Source organism: Canis lupus, chromosome 17 (assembly GCF_048164855.1).
Source record: "Canis lupus baileyi chromosome 17, mCanLup2.hap1, whole genome shotgun sequence".
Taxonomy (NCBI): Eukaryota; Metazoa; Chordata; class Mammalia; order Carnivora; family Canidae; genus Canis; species Canis lupus.
This window is the reverse complement of record NC_132854.1, coordinates 12,334,028-12,350,562: the sequence shown is the minus strand read 5'-3', so window position 1 is coordinate 12,350,562 and position 16,535 is coordinate 12,334,028. Positions and strand designations below refer to the sequence as shown.

Sequence of the window (16,535 nt, the reverse complement as noted above, 5' to 3'; positions counted from 1 at the left end):
ATTTTCCTTATTTTCCTCATTTCTGCACAGATCAGAAATAGCTTTGTCATGATCTGAGGACCAGCACTTGGGAACCTAGGAAGGAGGCAATCAAATGCTCATAAGAGTTATAGGAGTTCATGGGTGATCACCTAGATCCTTGCAAAGGGGGGAGGGGGGTTGTGATGGCTCCAAAAGTAAAATTAAGGAAGCTTCCAGGTTGATGCCCACATGAAGAGGTGTGGAGAACAGCTGGCTAGAAGACAGCGTGGAAGCTCCGTGTGTCTTTCCCTGTAGCTTGCCTTCCCCCCAAAACCTTGCCCTGTAACATCTCTTCCATCTGACTGTTCTTGAGTTCATATGCTGGAAAGGGTGAAGCCATATATTGCTGACACCACTTCTGCTTTTGGAACCTAACAAGGATAGAAGCCTGCAAATCTGAGTGGCCTCACCCTGGGAGACATTTTCATATGACAGGCTGATGGACTTGGAGAGTTATTAATGACTGAAAAGGATTCTAGTAATGTGCCAGTATCCTTTGAACTTTAAGAATGTTTTCTTACAAGGATTTCTTGATAGAAGCCCAGGGAGTGGACTGTGATATTGTTATACTAAGAAATATATATTTGGTCTTTGTCCCCTTTCTGGCACAGAGCTCCTAAAAAACATAAAAACAAAAAAAATAACTAAAAATTGGGTTGGTTCTGGGGTACCTAACTGGCTCAGTCAGTTGAGCATCTGACTCTTGCTTTTGGCTCAGGTCATGATCTCAGGGTTATGAAATCGAGCCCACACATAGTGTGGAGCTTAAGATTCTTTCCCTCTCCCTCTGTCCCTTCTCTCTCTCTCTCTCTCTCCTCTCTAAAAAAAATAAAACTAAAAAAATACTGGATTGTTGCTTCAAATTAAATTTTTAAAAAATCAATGAACCAGACTTCATTTACTTCAGAAACGTCCAAAATGAAATGCCCAAGGCAGGTCTCAATAGTATCTGAGGTGTGCACACCATCTCCTACAAAGGCAACTCTGATGTAGGCAGGCACCTACTTCTCCCTATCTCAGGCATGTGTGGAGCACTTACCCTTCTAACTACAGACTGAACCCAAAGCATCAAATAACCTAATCTAGTGGTTCTCAAATGGGGGCAATTTTGCCCTCCTCTGGGGGACACTCCGCAGAATAAGAGACATTTTTAGTTATCATGTCTTGTGGAAGAGGAGGTTGATACTGGCATCACCTGGGTACAGGCCAGGGATTCTGCTAAATATCCTACAATGCCCAAGTCAGCCCCTGCAGCAATGATTTATTCAGCCCAAAATACTGGTAATACTAAGAAACCCTGCACCAATTCTCTCAGAGGAATTACTTCTCAAATGTACAGAACTTCTTCTACAACAAGAAAACATATGTCCCAAGAGTTCAGTATATTCATACTATCATCACATTTTATAATCATAATTAGGTTATTTGTAATCATATATGTGTGTATATATTATACGTATACATGTAAATACTGACAACTATGTCCCTGATTAAGGTCAATTAATTAATTATCTTTGTTCCTTCCCCCCATTTGAGCACCTAATACCATAATGTCTTTTCTTTCTAAATATCAAGTGGTAGTTCCTTTTCACTGTTCTCTCCATACCTTCTTTTGCATGACTTGTGGAAAAAAACAAAGAACATGCTTTGCAAAAATCCAGACGTCATACACAGTAACTGATTCTTTGTGTCAAAAATATTTAATTATTACTTTAGAATAGTACATTCTAGATGCCCAACAATATGAACGTGTTTCTGTTCAATTTACATAATAATTAAGTAATAAACCATAGAACTTAGGTACGATTACTACCAATTTACAATGAGGAAATTGTGTAAATAACCTAGGGTGTTCTAAAGAAATGTATGCATAGAAAAAAAAGTCACTAGAATCTGAACCATGCTGTTAGAAATCTATCTACTAGATGGATAATGATTATCCACCATGGGGGTCAATGTGCATGTCACCAAGTCCAACCATGACAGAAACATCTTTTCCCAGGGGGACCTTTATCTACAGACATTCTATTAACAGCATTCATTCATATAAAGCTAATGCCAGAGTACTGTTTTAAGTGAGTACATTACAGGGGTTCATCATATATGCCACCAAGTAGGCTGGGAAGGAGATCAGGGGACCTGTTGACTGCCCACAGTTTCTACAAGCATACCCAGAGCTCACTATGGAATCATCCAGAAAGCAACTAGCAACAAAATTACACTAGAAGAAAAGAGGAAGGTGCTTAACCAACCTGGGGTCCAAAGAGCCTTCTCTAAGGAAGATATTCCTAAACTGTGGCTAGAAGGATGAGTGAACTCAAATAAAGGATGGCTGAATTGGTATGAGTTGGGGGTGAAAGTATATGCAAAGGTTCTGGGGCACAAAAGAACTTGCCCCCTTTTGGGGAGCTGAAAAACCACTCAGTTTTAGTGCAGAGGTCCAGGGAAGAACAGCACATGCTGAACCTGGTAAGGTGGGCAGAGTGCAGATACACTGATAGATGTATTAAGGATTTTGTGTTTTAGCCTGAGCTAAATGGGAAGCCATTAAAGGGTTTTAAGCAGAAAATGTCCCGTGGCCATAAATGCATGGCAACTACTCAAATGCTGATATGGTGGGAGACCATGAATCAGCAGATGGTAGTTAAAACAATCAAAGTGAATGACATCACCTAAGAAGATGCTCCTCCAGGACGCAGCCCTGAGCAACACAGGTGATACTAATAATCACCACCACCACCACCACCACCCCTAATACACACACACTGTATCCATGGTGCAAACCAAAACTACTATGACAGTAATCACACATCTTTTTCCAGATCCTGAGTACAGATAGCAATTCACCAATAGCTGACTTAAACTTTCTAAAGTTATCCTGAGTTGAGATCAAGACTAACATTACCTATCTACTTAACTTTTCATCTATTTCTACCCCGTACTCCAACTGGACCATGCTTTGATTGATCGATCTATCTTCCAACAATCTATTTCAAAACCAAAGAATTTCTGACCTGGAAGAAATAATCTAATACAAATCCACAAGAGGAAAGGGTGACTCATTAAGCAGGCAGGTCAAACTCTGTCCACTCTGGTCACAGGCTGTTGTGTTACAGAAGAATGACTGTGACCACACTGCCTAATTTCCAAGGTAATTTTTTTACATTTTATCATAATAATAACTTGGAAATAAACTGTTCTACCAATGGTAAAGCTAACAGCACAAGCATTCCACAAAAAAAAAAAAAAAAAAAAAAAAATGAGTTTGAGTTTCCTGAAACCCAGAGACTCCATCTGTGCTAAGCGCAATTTGTACCCATTTCTCAGATGGCTTAACAGAAAGAAAACAAAAAAAGATGTGTGTTCCCCTTTCTACAATCTCTGAACAGAAAAAGAGGCCCATATGGAGCACTTACTCTAGAATATACCTGTTCAAACTGGAGGGAGGAAAGTTCTGCCCATGTCACTGAGGATGCCACACATCTTAGAGAACAAGACAGCAAACTCACTTAGCTGAGGCCCTCCATAGATGATTCTATGCTCCCGACTTGTTACAAAGGCATCCTCCACTCCTCCAACATCCTCCATCACCCTCTCAACACTCCATCCATAGGGCCACCTCTCTGTCCTTAGACTATTTTGCATGGTTTACCATGCTCAGCTTCTAGGGTTTCTTCCTGGGAATGCACTTTCCTTTCTCTGTGCTTTTTTGATTCACAACTCATCAGGATGGAATGTAAAGTTCTGAGTGGTCAGGAATACCCCAGATTTTGTGTATCTTTGTTATATCACAGAAAACACTTCCATGTAAGAAACATACTACTTTCTAACCTCACAGGGAGGAGCTTGCTCTGCCTAGGTGTGGTATCTCCCCAGCCTACACTCTGCCAACACAATAAAGCCCTGCTAAATCCCCACAATCCTCTTTGCAAAAGCCCCAAGGAGTTTCTCAGACTGTGAGGCAGAGGCTAGTCTACTTTTCCAAGGTATGCTACACACCAGAAACACCCTGGATGTGCCCACCCTGACAAACTCTATTTCTCCTTTGCACATAGTAGGCCCTCTGTGAGTGAGACACAGATGAGAACGGCTAACACGAGACCTGGATGGATGGTGAAAGAACAGGGCAAGGGTGAGGGGGTGCATCACAGAGAAAAGCCACATAGGGTGTAACAAGGCCGGGGCATGCACACACCCCTGCATACAAGTCTCATCTCACTAACTGAAGCAGGAGACCGTAAAGGTAGGAACCACCCACCTTCATGGTTTCAATGTGCTTCCCCGCTCAGGGTATCAATGAAGGGCTGATCATTTGTCCTGGCAGACAGACAAATGGAAAAAGTCTGTCACCAATTATGTGATGAGAGCCTGAAGGTCCTTTTTAACCTCAAATGCACTTACAGCACTCCTGGCCTCGGTTTCCATCTGAATCACGCAGGCAGAGTCCCAAGCCAAGCTGCCAAAATATTTCAGAATTTCCAACCCAAGAAACTTGGTAAAATCCATAAAGAAGGAGATGTGTGATTCAGGGAGCATGGTCTTGGTCAGCACTGCCTCCTTCTAGAGCGGCCTCCTAACCCCCTCCCAAGTGGGCTCTTCCCAAATCTCTCTCATACCCAATACAGAAACAACACTCTCTAAAGGGAAGTTCCCCAGCTGCTAATAATCCACGAAAACTCACAGCTCCTCTAGATCATTCAGTCTACTCTCTGAGATGGGGCAGGCTGGCCTTCATGTTGAACAATCCAAAGTCATCCATATTTGCTTATGGATCGAAGCAGCCAGATCCATCTTTAGGGCTCTTATTAAAATCAGTTTATAATCCCAAACACAGGGTGAGGGGGTGATGGGGAAAGTCAGCCACAATGTCCCTGGAGGGTGAAGGGGGAGAAGGAAGGAAGAAGGGAGGAAACCTTAGAATCACAGTTTTGTGATATAAATCATCTAACTACAGATAACAGGGTAGATAGGAAGTCAAAGAAAGATATGCATCAACTCCCCCTTTTACTTTTGTGATAAGAAGACCTAACCCAAACTCAAAGTTTGCAATCAGAAGTTCAAACATTGTTTATTTTGTAAATAAGTGGCCTAAGTACTCTGAAAATCTAACGTGGCAGTTCCCTGAGTTCCTTCAACAATCTCTCCAACTCATTAATTTTGTTAACAGACTCAGAGGGTGGGTATGTGCCCTGGAACAGAATCTGTAGGAGCAGCTTATGAACACACATATAAACACACACATATGCTAGAAGGTGGCCAAAGAGAAGATAACAAAACAACATTTTTTAATAAGAAAAGCAAAAATAGCTTTAAGAGTTTTTAAAAATTCATTTCCCAATAGAAGGAATTCTTACACGATAAACTCTCTTGCTTGTTTCAAGACTGTGTGGCTTTCTCCCGAATTCTCTAATTGCCTGGGCCCAGCCAAGTCCTACATGTCAGGGGTTGCAGTTCAGACAACATCAAGCAGTATTAAAGCTTATCCTCAACGTTTTTCTTTACATTTTTTTACATTCCTTTAACAGAGAGCAACTAGAATTATAAAGAATGAAAAAGGTTTGAATGTTCTGATGCAACTAGAAGTTGTTTTCAAAAAAAAATTTTTTAAGATTTTATTTATTCATGAGAGACACAGAGAGAGAGAGAGAGAGAGATGCACAAACACAGGCAGAGGGAGAAGCAGGCTCCATGCAGGGAGCCCGATGTGGGACTCCATCCCGGGACCCCAGGATCACGCCCTGGGCCTAAGGCAGGCGCCAAACCGCTGAGCCACCCAGGAATCCCTGTTTTCAAAATTAAGAGCATTACTGACTGCTCTTCCTTTGGACGATGCCCAGCATTTTTGATAACCATGCATCTGTTGTTTTAAAACACCGTTCACAAGAGTAGGATTTGGGCGCCAGGCTGCATCCTTCTCTTCCACAATAGCTCATTCTAAAAGGTGATTGAATTCTAAGGCCAAAAAGGGAAAACAAATTCAGCATTAACTCTTTGCACCAAAGTTCCCAGACGTGGCTGCGTGTATCAATTTGGCAAAGAAGCACCGGTAAAATCCTACTCCAGTAAGTAGAAAAGAGAAAACAAAAATAAGACAAGGATGACCACTTTCCAAGCGTGGCTAAAACGTTCAGGGCTCTTCATGTCTTTGATCCCCATCCCACTGGACTCCTCAAATCAGATTTATAAAAGCAGGATGCCCTGGTCTGACCTTAATGCTCTGGGAGGGAACACACATAGAAGAGGCTTCTACCTACCGACTTTTTTATAAATATGCACTAGGCCTTTTAATAGTCCTTCTCTGGATTTTCTCCTGCCCTGAAATGTCCTTCTCAAGACGCAGCACTTGGTTCTAAACACAGACTCAGAGTGCGAGCAGGTGACAGATTCGAATGAGAAAATCTCTTAGTGCTCTTTCTTTACAAGGCCCCATGATTTGGGGCCCCGTAATGCAATCTGCAGATCTTTTCAGCACACAAGAGCAGGAACCAATCTTTCCAAAGTGAGGTGCTGGATGCCCAAGCTCATCTTTCTGGGAGCTTGGGAGAGTAACTTGGATGGCTGGCAGGTGGCAAGACACACCAAAAAAAGGCCCTCACTAAAAATCTCAGGCCTCCCCCAATTAAACATTTGAAATTTGCTCTAGATAACCATACAGAGAAAACTCCCCTGCTTGGAAAAGAAAGAAAAATGAGGTAAAAGTATTCTCCTTCTATAATCAAAACAAAACCCAAACTCAGAGACTCACTGGCATCCAAATCCCATTAACTCCACAGTTTGGAAATAAATGACAAGCTGCTCCCAAATCTTCCATCATCACCTTCAGTGCTACCCTTAGTTAGCAAACTCCCCTCTGAAGTGCAAATACCCTCTGGCAGATATAATTGCCAGCTATTTATACTATGTGTGAATGTTTTAATCAGATAAGAGCCCAACATCTAGCTGAGATCATTCACACACAGGGAATAACAGAAAAAGGAAGTGGGAGTGGATTCTGGAACAGTGAAGGTTAGGGAAGGCAGGTGGCCACCCCAAGGATAAAGGCCGTAGTGGGGGTTTCACAGGCCACACACAGCAGGAGAAGGGCGGACACCATTTTGCCCAAACATAACCTAGTCCTTGGCAGTGTCGGCAACCACCTCCCTGCAAGGAAAGGCTTTTCAGCTGGAGTTATCAAAGACACAGACTAAACAATGATTCTAGAGTTCTGTTCTCCACTGCCATCTTAATGCTACAAAACTCATTTTGTAAGTATTATTGGGAGAATTATGTGCTGTCTTATGCCTTACATTTGCCAGCTATTATGAAACCACTTAATAATCCCTGTTAGGAAACCACATAAAGCTGGTTTAAAAGGTTTTATTTAAAAAAAAAAAAAAAAAAAAAGGTTTTATTCTAAGAGGCTACAGGTAAAATACTTCCCCAGAACTCTTTCTTCACAGGAAAAGCTGGACATGTTAACAGTTCACTGTCTACACGGCTTCCAGTTCCTGTTGATAATCCAAGTAGAATATATTTTCATATTGTTATCCTCTTTTGGTCCCGGATAGGGATAATAAACCCAACCCCTTGACCCATAAAAGCACTTTGTGGCTTTTTCTTTCTGTTTCTTTTGTGTGATAGGAAGACAGTGAAAGCAGGAAGTCAAAAGGTGCAGCAGGGGTCTCCTAGACACCACATGGAGATAACGCCTGGATTAATTTTAATTAGCTCTAACAGTCTTAACAAGATGACGACCAGCCTACGGCTCAGAGAGAAGAACCCGGGGACTTCCTGACATCTGGGAAGTCAGGGACAGGGAAGGAGACCTCAGACATCTGCCAGGATGCAGGAGTAGGCTCACCAGAAGTTAACAAGGCTTAAGCTTCAGGACCCCTTCTAGCAGGCAGAGGCCCCACCCAAGGTCCTGCACCTAACTTGGTATTTGTAATTTTCTGTTAGTTTTCTGAAAGAGGGGCTCTATGTTGTAAATGTTTCAGGGTCCTCCCAAAGCTGGATCTGTCTCTGACCTGAAGGTTCCTTGGGCATTCGAAACTCAGCAAGACCCAAAGTGAACTGCTGATCATCTCTCCTTCCTCTGCTCTCACACCAGCTGCACTGAGACCTCTCCCCGCCCCTGGGGTGCCTGCATTTGATTCATGGCATCACCACCTCCCAAGTCAGAAGACCAGGTGTTGTTATTCCTGCTCCCTCACCCACTTCCAGCATGCAACAGTCAAGCAAATTCTAGCTCTATAAAACATTGATCCAGTCTAACTGTTTCCCCCCATCCCCTCAATCAGAGAGGGTTTGCTTGGAAGCTCAGAGCTTTCACCCCTAGTCCCCCTGCCTCCTTTCTCTTCCTTTCTGACTCTGAGCCCACTCTGACACGAGGATGGCCTAAAATATCCTGCAGTGGCTCCACAGGCTTCCAGACTGGAACATGGGGTGCTGGGCACACAAAGCAGCTCTTCAGGAACTGGCCACCTCATCCCACACACAGCTCTGAGCTTCTCTTCCTTCCCTGCACACTCACTCTTCCCTTCTGATTGATGCAGATCCACCCCAGGCATGCCTATACCCTAGCCCCTTCAGGGTTTGTGTTCATCTTTCAAACCCAGCTCAGATGCCACCTTCTCTCCAATCCTTCCCGATCGCCCCTGGTCACCGGTCCACAACACCCTTGATCTCTTATGAAAATCAGTCCTTTTTTCTACTAATGTCTCCCAAGCTAGACTGGGCTCCCAGTTCATCTTTGTCTCATCTTTTTCTCGCTCTTCCACCACTGTGGGGTTCATTCATTTCTGAGCACTTTTCTACATCCCATCACGACTTCACCTTAAGGGTTATGTTTGTTATACTGAAAGGCAGGTCTCTAGGGTATCACAGTGAGGAGCACAGGGCTCTGAACTAAATGGTCTGAATCCTGGCTGTGCTGCTCACTATGACTTTAGACAATATTTACCTTCCTCTTGGATCCTCCATTTCCGCATCTATAAAATAAAGGTAAGGAGAGTATCTACCTCTTGGGTTGTCCTAGGGATTAAATAAGTAAATAGACAAAAAGAGCTTAGAGGAGTGCATGATAATGAGGGAAGACTCCGGTGTCAGCTGTTCTGATGGAAGAGGGGGAAGGGAGGAGGTAAAGCAGGATGGCTTTAATCAGTGATCCACTGTTTCCTCACTCCACTGTAGAAGCCCCTTCCAAAGAGCAAAAAGGACAGTTAATTTGAAATTTAATTTGATACTTAATTTGAGCCCTGGCTCAGTGGTTTAGCACCTGCCTTTGGCCCAGGATATGATCCTGGAGTCCGGAGATAGAACCCCACATTGGGCTCCCTACTTGGAGCATGTTTCTCCCTCTGCCTGTGTCTCTGCCTCTCTCTCTCTCTCTCTCTCTCTCTCTCTCTCTCATGAATAAATAAACAAAATCTTTAAAAAAAAAAAAAAAATGAAAGTCTGTTGTGCTGAGAAGGCAAAACTCTTCAAGCCCTGGCTATACTTGTTTCCAAATGCAAACAGGCTATCCTCCATGCCCCCTGACCACTCAACTCCAGACAGGTAGTCCAGCTCCTTTTCCTTTGTACTTCCCAGGGCACTCTCACCAGGAGACCCCATCCATTCCCATGCCATCCTTACCCTGCTGGAACCCACAATTCTACCTATAGCCTCGGTAGTCATGGCCCCCTGATCTAAAGATGACTCCATTCTGACATATCTAACCTCACACTAAGGACACCTCAAACCAAAATCCTCCTCTCCATCCCAACTCCCTCAAACTCATTTCCTCAACATGGTTCCCCACTCAGTAGATGGCCCAGAGGTGCCCAAGGCAAACATTTGAACACTCTTGACCCCTTCCCCGGACTCACTCTCTCTTCTAGATTTAACTTTCTTTTAAATCCAGACACTTTTCTCTATCTCTACCACCATCTATCTTAATGAGGCCAACATCACCTGTTACTCTGCTGCAAGGACCCCCTCCTCAGTGGTCCCATCTTCAGACCGCTCTTTCTCCATCCCATCATTCACTCTGCAGTCTGAGTGATCTTGCTAAAACATCAATCTGACCATGTCTTTTCTTGTCTAAAACTTTCAATAAATGGCTCCCCTCTAACATCGGAATAAAATTCCAAAAGCCCCACCAGAATCTCATCCCTGCTTACCTCTCTAGCCCAGGGGTCACCAATGTATTCCCACAATTGTCCTCTGGCTCCATAAGCCATCTCCAGCCTTGTGGAATTAATTACTAGCAGCAAAGGAGGCCTCAGCTCTCCTTCCCTCGGTCTTTGCTTCCTTGGCAGAAATGTCCCTCTCCTACCCTTTCACCTAGTACATTCTTCTCTTCCTTCAAAACTCGGGTTAGACATCACCTCCACCTGACTCTGTCCCAAAGGTGAGCTAGGAGTGCCTCAGATTTTCTTATGATAGCTATGCTCATTCCCATGACAGTTTGTATCCTGCTCTGGAACTCCAACTGGCTGAGAGCACAGATTGTATTAGGAGGCATCCAATGAATATTTGAAAATTAAAGAAAAGAAGAGGAGGTGTAACATAATAAATATATATTTGGTCTCTGCCCCTGTTTCTGGTACAAAGCTTCTAAAAAGCTAACAAGGTGACTCCAGGAGGCTGGCTGGCTGCCAGAGGAACCAACCAAGCGATTAAAAGGTTGGACCTTAAAAAAAATAAAAAGGTTGGACCTTCCAGATCAGCCCCCCAACCTGAGGAAGGGGAGAAGGCAGGAGATGGAGTTCATTAACCAATGACCAATCATGCCCACATAATGGTGCCTCCATAAATTCCCTAAATGAAGGAGTTCTGAGACCTTCTGGGTCAGTGAACACATGGAGGGTCCAAGAGTGTGATGTGCCTAGAGAGGATATGGAAGCCCCACATCCCTTGCCCATACATTGTCCTATGCATCACCTCCATTTGACTGTTTCTGAATTATATCCTTTATAATTAACCAGTATTTTCCTGAGCTCTGTGAGGATTTCTAAGCAAATTATCAAACCCAAGGAAGGGGTCACAGGAACCCCAGATTTACAGCTGGTGAATCAGATGCACAGGTGACAAACTGGGACTTCAGACCAACATCTGAAATGGGGGCAACGTTGTGGGACTGAGCCCTCAACCTCTGGAGTCTATACTCACTCTAGGTAGTTAGTGCCCAAATCATTTAATGTGAGGGGGACAGGGGAAACCCACACATTTGTTTTCAGAAGTGTTGTGAGTAGAGGAAATAGTTCTTTCTATAGTTCTAGGGAAAAAAAACAAAGAAAAGGTTTCAGAGGGATCCCTGGGTGGCGCAGCGGTTTGGCGCCTGCCTTTGGCCCAGGGCGCGATCCTGGAGATCCGGGATCAAATCCCACGTCAGGCTCCCGGTGCATGGAGCCTGCTTCTCCCTCTGCCTGTGTCTCTGCCTCTCTCTCTCTCACTGTGTGCCTATCATGAATAAATAAAAATTAAAAAAAAAAAAAAAAGAAAAGGTTTCAGAGTTCTTTCTGACTGCTCTTCAACAATAGAGAGAGAAGTAACAGTAATTTGTAAGACTGATTCTTCGATGATGCTGTTGTCTATTTCATCAGTCTAGAAAACATACAAGGAATACCAAAAGTGCATAAGGCACAACTATGTAGCCTACAGGACTGCCACCAAGTCTACATCTTAGCATTCTGTAAGCAAACTCTCATCACAGAGACTCTGTAGAGACAGAATCTACTCCAGAGAGAAGAAAAAAACCTATCAAGCAGCTCCTAGCTCCACATCCTCCCTCTGCTTAGGTTCACAGGTCACATCTACCTCAGTCCCTAGGATACGGGTGTTTCCTTGGCAGAGAAACAGATGTTTATTGAAATGCATCCTAAGATAAAGGCTTTGATTGTTCATTGACATCTGAAAAAAGTACTCCTTTATCCAATATTCCAGGACTGAGGTAACAATAAAAAATACACACACACATAAACAAACACACAGGCACACATACATCCCACATAGACACACCCATACCCACACCTCTGCACATACAGAAAATGAGGGTAAGGAGGAAAACTATCTTTAGAATTCACATAACATGGAACAGGAAAGCTGGAACCTACTCTCCATCTATTAAGATACAAATGTATTTCCTGTAGACAGGAACACACTTGGTTTGGAGATTCTAGTAGTACCTCTGCTTATATTTTGCTGGGACTCCTTTTGTTAGCAAAGACCGGAAAAAGAAAATATGTAGATTCAAATCAAGGTTACTTGAGGATGCAGCTGCCACACTGGAATTCATCTTTCATCAAAATGCACCAGAGAGTCCTTACAAAGACAAGCCTGATCTGCTTTATGAACAGACTCGTTCACAAGGAAACAAAATGACAATACTTAACTACATTCAAACCTTAACCCTTAGCTCTGCAGTCTGAGTGAATCTTTACCAAAACATGTTTATAAGACTACTTAATTCAACAACTTATGGAGGATAGCCTATTTATTCTACCTTAAAAAGGTAGAATTCGTGTTTCTCTCTCTAAATGTCCTCACTTCTAATTTTTACTAAATTGCAACTGAATTATATGGACATAGAGTGGTACCAAAATAAAGGCTGTATGTAAAGCAACATAAAATATAATAAAGACAGTATCACAAATCAGTGAGTAAGGAATGAATGAATTAAACAAACAGGACTGGGAAAAATGAGTGTTGGGGGTAAGGAGGGAATCAAATTAGGTCCTCAACTATATAACTGAATATACTCTAGAGTAACTAACGCAGAGGTCAGTAAACTATAAAGGGCCCGCTAATAAATATTTTAAGGCAGCTACTAAATATTACAGGTTTCTGCCACAACTACTCAACCATGCTACTGTGAAAACAGTCATCCATATGAACAAATAAGTGTGGCTATGCCAATAAAACTTTGTTTATAAAAACAGGTGACAGGACCCTCAGACAAAAAAGCCAAAGAGTAAACAAGTAAATAATTCCAAAAGAAAATATTGATGAATATCTGATTTGAGATAAGCAACAATTTCTGAGCATAAAAGCAATGGGAAAAATCACAGGAAAAGATAGTAACACTTATCGCATACATTTAAACTCCTGTTAGTAACACAAGTACTATAAAGAACGTAATCAAAAGGCAAATGACAAAATGGAGAAATACTTGAAATAGATATGACAAAAGATTTGGAGCTTGAAAGTTGTATCTTTGTTTCTCAAAATGGCAAAAAATGATGGTGGCAATCATTTATAAAACAAGACTGGGGGGTGCCTGAGTAGCTCAGTCAGGTCAACATCCAACTCTTGATTTCAGCTTCAGTCATGTTGGGGTAGTGAGATGGAGCCCTGCACGGGGCTCCCCACTCAGTATGTAGTCTGGTTGACCCTTCCCCTCTGCCAAGTCCCCACCCCACCCCACCCCACACACACACACACTCATGTTCTCCCTCTCTAATAAAATCTTAAAAAAAAAAAATGAATATTTACTGCTGCTGGAATGTAAATGGGATCAATCATCAAGCAATAAAACAATATGCCTTAAAGGAACTTTTAAAAATTCATTCTTGCCTTAGTAAAGTGCATGTTCATGAATCTAGCCTCTGAAAATATTAAAGATCCGTAGAAAGATTTTTGAGTAAAGATGTCCTACATAAATTTAATGTATAATAACCTAAGTGCCTGGAAACAAAGAAGTATTTAAATAAATTCTAGGAGATACATTACAACAGAATATTATGCACATGTACATACTAGTGTTTTAGTGGAACGTTATGGGCATAAGAAAATGGACATAAGAAAGTAAGTGGGAAGGGTGCCTGGTTGGCTCCGTTGGTGCAGCATGCGACTCTTGATCTCAGAGTTTGGAGACCCACATTGAGTGTGGAGATTACTTTAAAAAAAAAAAAAAACTTTAAAAAAAAAAGGCATCAGGAATTATTTATGAAATATTATACCATTTTTATATTTGCATAAGCAGAGAAAATACTAGAAAACACTCACCACCTGTTATAAGCTGTAATTATTTCTAGGTTGTGGGAATGTGGTTGATTTTAATTTTCCTCTATATCCTCCTCTATAGTCTCTAAATTTTCTCTAATAATTCTATGTTCTAAATATGAAAGACAATGTTACTTTTAAAAAGCAAAAGAGATGTTGCTTCTCACTAAGTCTGTGGGAGAAACATAAATCAGCTACTTTGAATATCTAAAAAGTAAGACTTGAACAAAAGCAATAATAGCTTTACTCATCTGTTTCTACTCAGTATTTCTGCTGCTTTCTTCTTTAATATCTAAGAAATAGCTACCAACTCTAAAAGGGTGAAGACCTCCCAGAACAAACACATTCCAGCCCCCACAATGGAACATTTCAGAATTCTCCTGGGATATTTAAAAATGTTAGTGGTCATGCTTCCAGCAGTCAAGGCAAAATTAATGCTAATTTGAACCCTGTTTTAACCATGTTATTGGCCTAAGTATACAGCAATCTAAGGCAATGTTACTCTGTTCATAGATAACGCCATCAACAGCTTAACAAAGAGCAGCAAGGAAGGCAGACATCTTGAAATCACAAGGAGAGAAAACAAATTTTCTTGTCTTCAACTTTTAAAAAATCTCAAAATAAACTTTCTGGAGGGCAATCTGGCTAAACATATATCCAAATTCTTTAAAAAGCAAATATACTTTGACCTGGCTAATCCAGGTCTAAAAATCAGTTTGACAAATGTTTAAAGCATATAGGCAAGGATAGAAAAAAACAGAATAGCAAAGAAAAACAGAATAGTGAAACAGTGGTTACACATTAAACAAAATGTCACATATCACAATGTGAATGTTTGTGTCCTCTCAAAATGCATAGGTTGAAACCTAATTCCTGATGAGATGGTATGTGGAGGTGAGGGCTTTCGGAGGTGAGGGTGGAGCCCTCATGAAGCCCTTTTATAATCTGTAAGAGATTAAGGTGCTCTTTTAAAAGAGACCCCACAGATATCCAGTGGTGAAGTTACATGAGATCTCTCCATGTGAAGTTACATGAGATCTCTCTCAAGGAGCCAGGAAATGGATCCTCACCAGATAACAAATCTGTGGATGCCTGACTCTTGGACTTTTCAGCCTCCAGAACTGTGAGAAATAAATGTTTTTATTTATAAGATATCCAGTCTATGGCATTTTGTTATAGCAGCCTGAAATGGACCAAGATACATCCATACAATGAAATGATGCCACTGAGACATAAATGTATACTTATTAACATGGAAAGATATTTGTGATATATTGTGGAGATGATTTAAAGCTAGTTATAGAGTATATAACAAAATAACATGCTTATTATACTTATGTATTACCTTGGGCTGCCCTAACAAAATACCACAGACCAGGTGGCTTAACAACAGAAATACCACAGACCAGGTGGCTTAACAACAGAAATTTATTTTCTCACAGTTCTGGAAGCTGAAGTCTAATGTTAGGATGCCAGCAAGGTCAGTACCTGGTGAAGACCTTTGCCCTAGCTTGCGGCAGACAGTTTGCCTTCTTGCTGTGTGCTCACCTGGCAAGAGAGTTAGGAGTTTCTTACTCTTCTTGTAAGATCATAGCCCTATTAGATGGAGGCCCCACCTTTAGGATTCCATTTAACTCGGTTACTTCCTAAAAGACCGCAACTCCAGATGCGGTCACATTGGGGGGCTAGGGCTTCGACATATGAATTTTGACAGGGACACAATTTAGTCCACAGCAACTCAAAACAATTACATATTTTTTATGAACAAATGCTCTGGATGGATGAAATTCCAGGTTTTGTCTCAAAATGTTTAAATCGGTGGTTACCTCTATGAACTGAACACAGCATGCTTAGCATCTACAATGAATGTTAATCACCTGTTTGAAATTTAATACATATTAATAATATGGGAAACTTTAATAAAGCATTGGGGAAAGGTGCAATAAATACTCTTCCATGCTAGTCATGCTGGCTGCACTTACAAAAAGCAGCCTCAACGAAGCAGTGCAATCTCAAGATGCAGGAAATGGATCTAGGAATCAAAGCAGACTTGACTATTCCTTGAAAACATCTCCAATTTACTGCTGTGATCCAAATAGGCAACAAAAACAAAACCCACTGGGCATCATTAGGAAGGATATTAGAAATAAAATGGAAAACAGAGCCTATCAAAAGCCACAGTCCAGTGATCAGACCCAGAACCAGAGGAGTGTTCCAGAAGGCAGCCACGCAGGTTTCTGCTTTCTTATACCTCAAGACAGTTCTCAACAGTGCAAGAAAAAGTTATGAGGGCACACCTAAAATAATCAAGATCCAGCCTTCACTTTCCCCTCTGTGTCAACCTGACAGGTATTAAACAATTTTTCACTTATCACTTGTTACAGATTCATCACTTATGTCCTCTCCCTTCGTCCCCATCCTTACCTCCAAACAGACATACAGACATGCACAAGCAGGACTGCAGGCTCTTATAAGCCAGACAGCATATTGCCTTCCAACTCTATTCCCTCTGCAAAGTGCACATATGACAATAGGTGTCTTCTATTCAG

General features: G+C 41.8%; 1 protein-coding gene across 28 annotated transcripts in view; it reads right to left on the bottom strand.

The window, feature by feature from the left end:
* DOCK9 (dedicator of cytokinesis 9) overlaps positions 1 to 16,535 on the bottom strand; it is a 279,300-nt gene that overhangs the window by 190,805 nt on the left and 71,960 nt on the right. The window lies entirely within an intron of this gene.